The sequence below is a fragment of the Aquarana catesbeiana genome, linkage group LG05 (assembly GCF_042186555.1).
Source record: "Aquarana catesbeiana isolate 2022-GZ linkage group LG05, ASM4218655v1, whole genome shotgun sequence".
In the NCBI taxonomy this organism is placed as follows: Eukaryota; Metazoa; Chordata; class Amphibia; order Anura; family Ranidae; genus Aquarana; species Aquarana catesbeiana.
The window spans coordinates 150,112,977-150,125,673 of NC_133328.1; the positions used below are offsets into that span (position 1 = coordinate 150,112,977).

Genomic DNA, 12,697 nt, shown 5'->3' on the forward strand with positions numbered 1-12,697 from the left:
GTCTGTCATTTCCTTTTCTAGGGGCTTTCTTGTCCGTTAGGCTATGACTTTACATGTTTTATTCAGTTCCTGCTCTTCTCCCTTCTTATTTGGCTTTAGGTAGGTTCTGGGTGAGCGAGGAGCGGGCCGCACCTTGCAGTAGGTGTCAGGGTTTCCCTATAGGCATGGGGCGGCCGCCCAGCACCGTATTTACCGGCCTAGGGCGCTCCCGATGATGTCATACGGCTGCGCCCGGTCCGCACATGAGCACTGGCCGACAGAAGCTCTGGGCGCCATTTTGGTTCTGGGCAAAGCGATTAGTTTTGCCCACAAACAACAGGAGGAGTCTGGGGGCATGTTCTGCCTGTCCCAGGATCACCTAACAGTGTCAGTGGGCTGCTGTGGGATGGGCAATATACAGCCTCCTGACTGTGTCTTCAGACTGTGAAGTTTGTTCCTGGATCCAGCCTCAGCAACCTTCTCTGTCGCCATCTGCTGGTAGGTTGTTTCAGCTGTTTGCTTTGTTGTAGTTTTCAGACTTTCATGTTAGAAGATTACTGGCAATCTCCATCCTTCTGTTTCTCTTTTCAGCTATCTCTCTTTCCGCTGGCCGTCCCTTATTCTCTACTACCATGAGTCAGCCACCACTTATGTAAGACCCTCAATACTTAAGGTAGGGGGACCACCAGTTGGTAAGTTTTCAGGTGTCCTTAAAAGAGTGCCCTCTAATGCGGTTTGCTTTGATATGTTTCAGCTCCGCACGCTCACACTCTCGGAGTTAAAGAACAAGAAAGGACAGGCGTTCTCCAAAGGAGCACTTCAGCAAGCAGTATGACCATGCCCAGTGTAAAAAAAAAAAAAAATGTCGCTCAGGAGAAAAGCTCCAAGGAAGATGTCTCTGCTCCTCTTCCCCAGAGCCAGTGCCCCAGCAAGAGTCCTGCAGGGCCTGTGGTGCAGTATCTATACCCAGGAGGCTGGTGAGTAGACACTGCCTGGAGGAGAATACAGCTAACAGGTAATGCCAAATGTCTTTATTGTTGATAAGAGTGGCACAAGATTCTGTTTTGAACTCGCCTTAATTAACTGTTCCACTTGTATTGGAAACTGTTGGAGACTGTTGCCATAGGAGATAGCGCTCTTATCCATGCAGGTGTGGCATCTTGCTGGATGCTTTTCCCTGCGTGGCTGTCCTGTAGAAATCCGAGAGTTTACCGGGATAGCATTACACAGACACATTTGGGTGCCCCAAGGAGAGTGGTAATGTAGCGCTCAGAGCGCGCTAGTGGGTGTGGCCAAATTGCGCTTGCTGACATCATCACACTTCAGTGAGGCCAAACAGCCGCCTATGGCGGCAACAGATTTGTCGATGACTATCTCAGTTACTTGGGGAACCGCAGCCTGGTCCGGGTAATATGTCCGGGTCTCAGTTGGACTGAAACCCTGACACATGATTCAAAACCCGAACTGTCCAGCTGAATCCTGGACAGGTGGCACACCCTGGGTGTCTGGCACCCATGAATCTACTTTGCACTGCACCTACTATGCCTTACGACCCATTCTATGTGGAGGGAGGTCGACAACTCATGGCTCTGGAGGTTCTCATTGGACTGAAGGAGTCCTGGGTCCTTGCTACATATATTATAGATGCAGCAGATTGCTACTCAAAATAGGGAGGCTGACCAGGAAGTCTCTCCTAGTTGCTTGTATAACCACTGGAAGAGCACCCTAGCACTTTGGCGGCTAGAGAGGCCATATGGTTGAGACCCTGGACTGCGTATTGCTTCCTAGAAACAAAAGTGAGGAAGAATGGAAGGGGTTCGAGAAAAATGCCTGTATAAACAGGCTGTGGAAACTGTAACATGAACAACCTAAAGGTCAACCTGCTCCTACATACTGTAGCATCTGCAAGTGCTGGCAGACCAGCAATATCCCACCCATGTACTGGGTGGTTCTAATGGGAATGGTTTAATAATTATCAACCAGCTGCTGCACCTGCAGGACTCTAAGGAGAGTGGCGGGGTCTGCATCCCTTTAGACATGATTTCCTGATATTTTTTGTAGCAGTGGATGCCAAAAAATCTGACTTGTATTTTAGAGCAGACTTCTTGGAAAATCAGTGAGCCAGTCACACAAGTGCATACCCAGACTCTTAAGGTAAGACCTAGAAGGCACACTTCACGGGTTTCTGGACAGCATGCTGTACAGAGCTTTGGATGAAGGTATCAGACACTCATGGTCACTTCGGGAGATTCCTCACTGCTCCTCCTCCAGACCATTTCTCTCCCATGAAGCTGCCAAGTCCACCACAACAGCGGGTGGGCTGCTGCAATGCTTAAAGGCACCTTAGACTCAAGAGGGATTTCAGGTTTTCTACCCAATTCTGTTTGGAGTTCGCAGGGGAGGTTGGTTAGTGTCCAGTTGCAGATCGGAAGAGGTCGAACCCTTTTGGGCCCTCTTTGAGCTCTTTAAGACGGAGTCCATTAAACAGTATAACCACATGACTGGAGGCTGTTGCTGGATCGTCAGGATGCCCATCCTATCCTCACACTTTAGAGGGAAAGCAAAGCCAACCTTTCTCCATCCCAATGGTTGGTGTACCCAGGGGTGCTCTGCTATTTCCTGTTTTATTTCCATCAGAGGAAGTGGTGACAGTCAGGAACAGAATTCTGAGGACGAATATTTCCACTTGTTTGATGGCTTCTCAGTGCCTCAGTCATCTGGGCACAATGTCATCATGCATATAGATGATTCCTGGGGTGCATCAGCACCTGCACAAATTTCAACTAAAATTCTTAGTGCATGGGAGGAAACAGGATAGAACACAGTTAAGTGTAACTCAGTATGAGTAGCGGTCCACGGTGATGGAAAGACCTTGAGGAAGTCTCGGTCCGTTAGGACCTGCAGACTGGAGAATTGCTACGAATCATGTCTGTAAGTCAGCCGGGAAGGCGCACTGCGAGGGACTTTCGGTCAAGGCAAGCAGAGAATCCCAGCCAAGGAGAGTAATCTTGAACGTGCTGGGGGTTCAAACAGCCCTTTTAGCACTTTGGCCTTACTACACAGAGTCAAGAAGGACCAATCTCCTTGCAGTTTAGCAACGGGTCAGCAGTTGCCTATATTTAGCTCCAGGGTGAAACCCGCAGCAATATGCTATTGAGAGAGGTGAAACCCATAAAGCCTGGGGTGGAAGATCACCAGCAAAATTCCCGAAGCAGTTTACCTCCCAGGGTATTTTTCTTTTGAACAAGTACAAGCTTCCCAGAGCAGAACGAGTGGGTCTAAGACCCAGGTCTTCTCTGAGCTGGTCCACAGGTGGGGCCTACCACAGACTGACCTCCTTGTTTCCCACAGTAATCACAAACTTTGGTCTGATTTTGTTTCCGTATACCCTAAGGCACAAGGGGCAGATGCTCTGGTCTCTCCCAGGGACTGCAATCTAACCTATATATTTTTCCCCATTTCCCGTAAATGAGATTCCCCTTGAGGCTGTCAAGGGAGAACATAGTTGTCATAGCCAGTCCTTCATATTTACCAGGAGGCCCTCGATTTTCCCTGGCCATTCATTTCAGGATACAGAAGACATTTCCCCTCTATAACATACACAGACTGGGGCTGCAAGTAGGGGCATTAAAGGTGGAGGATGTTGCTCCAGTTTCACTCCAGAGTGATCTCTACTTTGTTGTGTGCGAGAACACATTCCACTTACAACATCTAGGTCTAATTCTGGAACAAGTATGCTTTTTCTTGGTAGGGCAAGACATTGATCCTACTGCCCTTCCAGTGTCAGCTGGCCTTAGCCTATCCTCACATAGCCCACGATTGTTGCTGGATCTCATATTAGTTTAACCGTTTGTTCCAACAGAGCAGTGTTCTGTTCAGGCCATCACTTACAAGGCAGTATCAATTGCAAGAACTTTAAGCAGAAGGTTATCAAAGATTCAAGCTCTTGGAGCTTCAAAGTAAAAAAAAAAAAAAAAAAACAAAAAACAAAAAAAAAAAATATATATAGATATATAGATATATATCTATATATCTATATCTATATCTATATATATATATATATATATACAGTTGGATCTTGTAGATCATCCTGCATCAAACGTAGCAACAGTCTGCTATTTAACAGACAGCTGGACATTGCCTAACTTTCCAGAACATGACACAGGAAAGTCACACGTACTGTTCATTTTCAGAACTTTTAAAGGAGTATCTCTCCACATTTGTCCCTATCAGGTCATCTAAACAAACCTTTTGTCATTCCAGCTGGGAATCATCAAGGGAAAGAGGTTACTGCCTGGATCCTAGCAGATTTGGTTGTGTATATAGGACTAGAGGTCGCGAGCCTCCGTCAGCGACGGCGGAGCACTCTACCAGAGCGGTTAAAGCCTCATAGGCAACACATTCAAGAGACTCTATGGTGCCCATCTGTACAGGGGTATCATGGTCGCTCCAACATTCCTACTCAAACTTGACGGAATAGACCTGGGGGCCTTGTCATCAGGGACTTTGTAGGAAGGACTATTCAGTCCTCTGTCTCATCCTAATTAGAAGATTGGTTTGACAAATATATCCCACCCTATCAGCTAGTTATTTATCACTAGTATGCTGCCATGTTGGCGTCAGGAAAACGGAAAATTGTATCAAGTACTTACCGTAATTTTCCTTTCCTGACGCCAAACCATGGCAGCATATGAGCCCACCCATATGTGTTCCGGTATGTGGCTTGTTACAAAGAATGGGGTGGCGGCTAACCATGCCTTCATTTATGCTATTCACTGGTCCTGAGGGAGTGGTCAAGAGGCGGAGCTCTATCACTAGTATGCTGCCATGGTTTGGCGTCAGGAAAGGAAAATTATGGTAAGTATTTGATACAATTTTCCGTTTTTAGCCGCTGTATATTAGCCTCCGACACCTACGCCCCTTTTATTTAATGGATTTTTTATACATTTTTTGGTTCCAAATGTTTTTTAAATTATATTGAAGCATGTTCTGTCCATTTGTGTACAAGTTGTATCTGGTCTGATAGTACTGGGGAAAGTTGTAGATAAGGCTCCATCAAGATGGCGGCGTCCGAGCTTCCTGATGATGCACATATTGTGAAATGCATTGAGGCTGCGCTGTCGCCACTATTGACATCACTTCCAGTTTAACACTCCAGTTTACTTCCGGGTGTTTGGAACACATGCCTGCTCCAAACGAGCAGCGGCGGCGTCACTACATTGAGGCTGTCTGTGTTGGTGCTCACACAAGCACCTTACTATGTAAGTGCAATACTTTTTAAATTTTATTCTCTGTTTTGAATAAAATACTATACTATGTTTTATTTATTATCTTATTTGGACATGTGGATCATTATGCCAGTTGAGAATTTTTTTTAGCTGGAGTGTCTGAGTGCTGTGGATCTATTTCTCCTTTGCCCTGGAGCCATCAGAAGAGCTATCTTAAGAACTCTATTTGAGCCGGCGCATGCGCGAGGCTTCTAAAATGGCCACGTAAGCCAGGAGTTCCGCTCTGCCTCGGCCAGCCAGCCGCCCTATCGCCGGATCTAGACCAGTAGGACACTCTCGGGTAGTGGGAATCACTCGGGGAGTACCATAGCATCATCCCTATGTTAGGCAGCACAGTCCGCCGGGACCTGGGACCGAGATTCGCCGCAGAGGGTGATCAGGCCGAATCCAAGATAGCGCGTCTCAACCACAAGACACACAGGCAGGGGGACAAGCAGAAAATAGGCAAGTGATTGCCCCAGCTAAGTTAGCCTTTACACCTCAGGCAAACCCCAGCATATCCCACGCTGTGACCCCATCGCCTGCCTCTACAGAATCGCTCATCGAGTGATCGATTGACAACTATGTGTTCTCACCAATGGGAAACTCTTCACTTAACCTGGAAGTCATGAACACCCCAGAAGGACCTAAACCCTACCATTCCACAAAATGCAGGGGATTTGTTCTTAAAACTTTCAGAGTTACTTGAAAGGGGACTTGCTCTCCCAGCAACTAAGATCACTAATGACATTCGATCAGACTTCCAAAACCTGGGTGCCAGAATGGAAGCGATCGAGAACAAGCTTGATATTACAGTGTCAAGGGCCAACCAAAACACTGACCATATTCATGTTATTCAGGAGCAATTAGATACAGCCCTAAACAGGATCGACAACCTGGGAAACCGCTCAAGGAGGGATAATTTCAGTCAGGGGTTTCCCAGAGTCCATCTCAGATGTCCCCACAGCTGTCCGGGACCTTATTAAAGTTTTCATCCCCACAATCTCTCCACACAAACTTGAGCTAGACAGGGCTCACAGGTCTCTCGGCCCTCCAAGAAAAGATGGTTCTCCCAGGGACGTGGTTGTGAAACCGCACTACTATGGGGTGAAAGAGGAGATTATGAAAATCTCACGCCAACAATCTCGCATAAACTTCCAGGGACATGACCTTCAGATCTTTGCTGACATATCGCCCATGACCATACAGAGACGCAGAGCCCTCAAACCATTGCTGACAATTCTAATGCAGAAAGAAACCTTCCCCTTTGCTTTGAAGTTTAACTATAAAGGCAAAACCTTCTCCTTCACTACCCTCCCAGAGGGCGAAAGGTTACTATTATCCCTGAAATTCATCATGCAAGACCCATCAATGGACACACCTAATCCTCAAGCGGGTTCATACAAACGTCCGACTCCTAACAGCCCAATTTCACCCACATGGAAGTCACACAAGAACAGACAGATGAAGGAAACTCTTCCCACATGAGATCCTTTATACTCTTCATGATTTCCCCTTCGTTCTTTTTTGGTCTCTCACTTTACAGGGTTTAACCCTGTGTGATGATTTCCCATAGGATTTCCTATCTGGATTGGGAGACCACCTGGACTTTTTTTTTTTTTTCTTCCGAATGCCTTTCCCCAAAGGTAAATTTCCTCAAATTTTTACAACCACCAAGGAGCTAGACAGAAGATCGTCAGAAATCCGGACTGAACAGTACTCTGTTTACAACACAACGACCAAGACTTACTGCTAGCTCCAAGCCGGTCTAACATCAAGTTTACTGGAGCCTTAGCCCAACTCCTCTAATTCACGGAGGGACAAACTAAAGTAACTTTTCAGACTGGAAATCTCGTCTGGTCCCTCTCTTAGTACAAAATGAACAGGGGTCACGATTTTTGTCTCCCATACTTCCACTTCACACTCCCATACCTCCCCTTCAACCTCCCCTCCCCATCCCTTCCCTTACCTTCCCTTCCTCCCCAACACTCCCTGATTTGTTGGAAATCATTTTTTTATTGCATTTCTGCTGGTTTGGATCCGTTCACTTCATAACGTTCCAGTTATTTAAATTATTATAGATTGTTTTATTCAGCATAAAGCTCATATCTCAGGGATGGCTGCGGCCAAGGTGGTAGTCATGCGCCTCCGACCACCTCTTGACTATGGTATCACCATTGTCGAGGGATGGGCTGGTAGCCCAATTTGAGGGCTACAAATTTGGTATGTTCAGCGACGACGGGATGGATTTTCTCCCCTCCCAAAGTCGCAGGCCTAACTTAGGCCCACCTGTTTCTTTTCTTATTTTCTTCCTTCTCTCCCCTTCTAACCTTTTCTCTCCATTTGACAGTTCACAGACGCTGCAACTCCACATCTAAACTCCAGGTCCCAGGTCCAGCTTACCATCTCACTCAAGATCACCACGTCCTCTTCTATGAGCGGTAAGTGATACTTGTAATGTTCTATCTCTACCCTCAACGGATCATGCCATGTAATGCAACACTACTCCCCTCACTGATGATGGTATCACATAATGTTCAGGGCCTGAACTCAGCAGTCAAGAGGAGAAAAATTCTCCAGTCTTATCATTCACAAAAAATGACAGTGATTCTCCTACAGGAGACACATTTCCCGACACGGTACTCCCCTTCCTTTTTACATGCACAATATCTGCAATTCTTTTTAGCAAGTGCCGAAGACAAGACGAAGGGTGTAGTGATATTATTCGCTAAAACTTGTAAATTTAAAACCACGCAGGTACACAGAGATCCAGAGGGGAGGTTTCTCCTAGTTAAGGGGACTTTAGATGAACAACTATTCTCATTTATTTTTTATTACACCCCCAACAAGGGCCAAACAAAATTTTTCCAATCAATGTTTGGGACTCTAGGACCACTATTGGAAGGGACAGTGATATACGGCGGTGATTCAAACATTGCGTTTTATCAAGGTCTGGATAAATCAAAACCACAATCTTTGCAGCTTATGCTCCCCAGAAAAATTAGTTCCAAGATAGCAAAATTAATTCACCAACAAGGTCTCGCAGACATCTGGCGGGAACTCAACCCCACAAAACGGGACTACACACACTATTCGAACCCCCATCAATCTTATTCCAGAATTGACCACATTTTTATCAAAACGACACATATCACTTTAGTGAAAAAAGCATACATAAAAGACACAACACTGTCAGATCACTCTATGATGATCCTAATTGTGCAAGGCCGCTTCTTCAAACCCCCCTTATCACAGTGGAGGCTGAATGAAACTCTACTCAATGACCCCATCACGGTCATAGAACTTGAGAAGGCAATGAAGGAATACTTTAAACTTAATAACACGGATGGAATCTTGCCTGAGACTCTATGGGCTGCTCACAAAGCTACGATCCGGGGAAAATTTATTCACATAGCAACCAAACTTAAGAAAGACCCACAGATGTAGAGAAATTGGAAAGAGACATTGCAACTTTACGCAAACAGCACAAAAAGGACCCAACCACGGTCCAAATAGCTCAATTAGACAAAGCCCGTTTGGCACTTAACCTAGCGCTCACAGTCAAAGCCGAGAATTCCACGCGCTGGACAAGCGCAAAATTCTATCAACAAAAGGACAAAATGAGCACAATGTTAGAAACTAAACTCTCCCCTAAATTTCGTTCCTTCGCGCTCCCAAAAATACGCCTCAAGGATGGCACCACTACCCTTAATCCTCAACGTATCCTAAAAGCCTTTCAGGAGTTTTACTCCGAATTATATCAAACAGACAATACGGCGGAGGAATCCACCATAATTTCCTTCCTAGATGGCCTACCTATATCTACCCTCCATAAAGACCATATAGATATCATGGAAGCCCCAATCTCAACAGAAGAAACCATAGAGGTGATTAAAAATCTTAAAGGGGGATCGGCCCCTGGGCCTGATGGTTTCCCCGCTCTATACTACAAGACTTTATGAATACCTTAGCCCCTCACCTCACAAAATTTTTCAACTCTAAATGTAAGGGCGAACCGATTGATACTCACCTTAATGCAGCCTTCATTTCAGCGATTCCCAAACCTGACAGAGACCCAGAGAGAATAGAAAATTACAGACCCATTTCATTAATTAATAATGATCTGAAGATACTTACCAAAATTATGGCAAATAGAGTAAGCTCCGTCATTAATCGCTATATACACAAATATCAGGTGGGATTTATACCCGGGAGACAAGGCCCAGACCATGTAAGGCAAGCGATTGATATTATCTCAATACTCCAGTCTGGATGGGACGGAGAAGGTCTCCTTTCCTTAGACCTGCAGAAGGCATTTGATTCTCTCTCTTGGCCTTACCTTTTTGCAATACTGAAACGATGGGGGTTTGGTGAAAACTTTCTGGGTCTATTGAAATCCCTTTATTCAACACCAGAAGCGAGGGTCAAATTGCAAGGATACTATTCTGAGCCCATTGAAATTGCTAGAGGGACAAGACAAGGCTGCCCATTATCCCCTCTGATCTTTGCCATAGCAATTGAAACATTAGCCATCTCAATTAGAGCAGATCAAAATATCAAAGGGGTTGGATGCGGACAAACGATCCACAAATGCGCTATGTTTGCAGATGACATCCTCCTCTTCATCACCTCACCAATAACATCCCTCCCCAACATAAATAAACTCCTTGAATCTTTTGGGCATATATCAGGGCTAAGGGTTAATATGACCAAATCCCAAGCACTAAACATCTCATTACACAGTACAGTAGTAGATCAATTGAAACCCTCTTTCCAAATTAAATGGAGCAGCAATTCACTCCGTTATTTAGGGATAAACCTAACCCCAGAGATTAAACATTTATATCAGGCAAACTTCCCTCCCATGTATCGCAAACTTGAGACTGACCTTCTAACATGGACTCAACACAACATATCCTTCCTAGGTAAAATTCATGCTATCAAGATGACTCTACTCCCCAGACTTCATTTATTCAGATCAATCCCACTAGCGATAGGAAGGGATCATCTTAAATCCCTCCAGGGGAACATAATTAAATTCATATGGGGGGAAAAAAGGTCACAGACTGGCCCAAAGCATTCTCTATAGCCCCAAAAAAGAGGGGGTTTGGTCTACCACATCTGTTTAAATACTACCAAGCTGCTAGATTGGCCCAACTATCAATAATATACTCAAAATATGAAAAACCTGATTGGATAGGTATAGAAAGACAGGCGGTTCCATCATACACCCTAGATTACTTACTCTGGTGTCCTCGAAAATCCAGACCCTCAATCTTATCACCAACACTATCCCATTCCATTAAACTATGGGATGAAGTGAAACACCTCCCATCATTAACTTCTGAAATACAACCTCTAACTCATATATTTCGTAACCTGCAATTCACCCCAGGTATGGATATCAAATCATTCCAGTGGTGGCTAGACAAGGGGATGTACCGTATTGGTCACTATTTTCCTGCCTCTGGTCCACTATCTTTAAAATACTGTATAGAAAAACTAGAACTCCCAGAATTGGAGAAATTCAGACATCTCCAAATCTACCACTTCCTAACATCTTTATGGAAAAACAAACCCAACCCCCCAGAGTTCAAAATATGAGCGGTGGTGTGGCCAAACAATGGATCAAAAAGGGGGCATATCCATAATTTACAAATCACTAGCGGAAGATATGTCCAAACTACCCTACATGGAAGCTTGGGAAAGAGACTTGCAGGATACCTGGGGCCTGGAGGAATGGCACAAAACGGAAACGAGAGCCCATAAAGGTATTGTGACCATATCCTTGATTGAAGCAAACGTGAAAGTACTTATGAGATGGTACCTGGTACCCACTAGACTAGCAGTGATGTTCCCCACTTCTTCCCCATTGTGTTTCAGAGCTTGCCAAGCCCTGGGTTCCATGTTGCACATCTGGTGGGGTTGCCCGAAAATCAGAGGATTCTGGAATAAAATCTTTTACCTCATTCGGAGAGTAACAGGCATTCCGGTAACAAAATCACCCCAGATAGCTTTGCTGAATGCCTAGGTCCCTAAAACTCCAAAATACACACAAAAACTAATCTCGTTCATGCTCCTGGGAGCAAAAATCACAATAGCTAAAGCCTGGAAGCAACCCAAAGTATCTCTAATGGCTGCCAAGAGAAAGATCACCTGCTCCAGGAAAAACCGGTCAGCTCCATAATGAATACTGGCAAACCATTTAGCGCAACATGGGAACCCTGGGCTAAACATATGGGGATCTCTCTTATACCTGGAGTCAAGGCGACATGAATAAGCTCTCACGACCCAAAAACTGGCACCCCGTTCCCTATCTCTCTTCCCTTTCTCCTCCTTTACTTCTTCCTCTTCTTTTTTTCGGTTAAATGATGATAATTATAGATGATAGGAAACTAGTCTCTCTCAGTTCCATAATAAACTGTGCGTCTCCGTTAACTGCATTTTGACAGGAGTTCACAAGCTATCGGGATATCATCTCGAGGAGACTCAAGGAGATAGATGATCCTTCAGAGGACATGACTTGGTTGTCCACATGGAGACTCTCACTCAGCTCTGAAAACTGCTGTTATTTCGGAAATGTGTGACAAGTAAGATCGACCTAGGTGCACTATCCGTACCTATCGAACCAGTCAGTCCCTGACACAGTGTGTACCCATAAGGGGTGTCTGGACTGATGAATGATTTAAGTGCAAGGTTATGATATATTATTTTCCAATGACATGTAAGACACATGTATATAATGGAGACTATACAATGATGTTTGATAATTGTTATCTCAGTTTTATTATATCGTTTGTACCAAGCTGTGCCCCAAGACAATTTGGTGGCATTAACCTGTAACGTACTGCTTTTCAATAAATTTCTTTTGAAATTAAAAAAAAAAAGAACTCTATTTGAGCATTGTGAAGAGGAATTGAGGCCTTTAGTGGTCATTTCTGGTTGGTGAGTGTGCATTTTTCTCACACTGTGATGGAGCACTCAAATGGAAGGGCAAGTCACATTCTATTACAAGGAACAGTGGTTTTTTATATTTTTGTCTTTTATAAGGGTTTTTTTACACTTAAAGCGGACCTTTAGTCATTATTTTCAACTTTACATCTATTAAATCTTCTGCCCTTGTTGTTTTAAATTTGGATAGTAAAACATTTTTTTTCTGCCTGTAAATACCTTATACAGCCCACTTCCTGTTTCTTGTCTGGTAAAAAGCCTAGGCTTATGACATCATGCACAGCTCTCGCTTTCACTCTCATGAGAGTTTGCCAGGAAGGGGGGGGGGGTGAGTCATAAGAGGGCCAATGAGAGCTGCAGGGCTGCAGAGTTGGAGGTGTGCCTCTTTGTAAATCCAGGAAGTGAACAACGCAGCAGCTTCAGCTGTCCACAGTATAAATGGATGCAGCCAGACTTAGTGGAGGGAGATTTCTGCAGCATATTTGGCAAGTACAGAATCA

At 44.7% G+C, this 12,697-nt stretch overlaps 1 long non-coding RNA gene across 1 annotated transcript; it reads left to right on the plus strand.

The window, feature by feature from the left end:
- Positions 1-342: 342 nt before the first annotated feature.
- Positions 343-12,226, plus strand: LOC141144509 (uncharacterized). Its single transcript, XR_012244414.1, has 4 exons — positions 343-652; positions 734-956; positions 7,597-7,687; positions 11,699-12,226. It is a non-coding gene; the product is annotated as an uncharacterized lncRNA (long non-coding RNA).
- Positions 12,227-12,697: the final 471 nt, after the last annotated feature.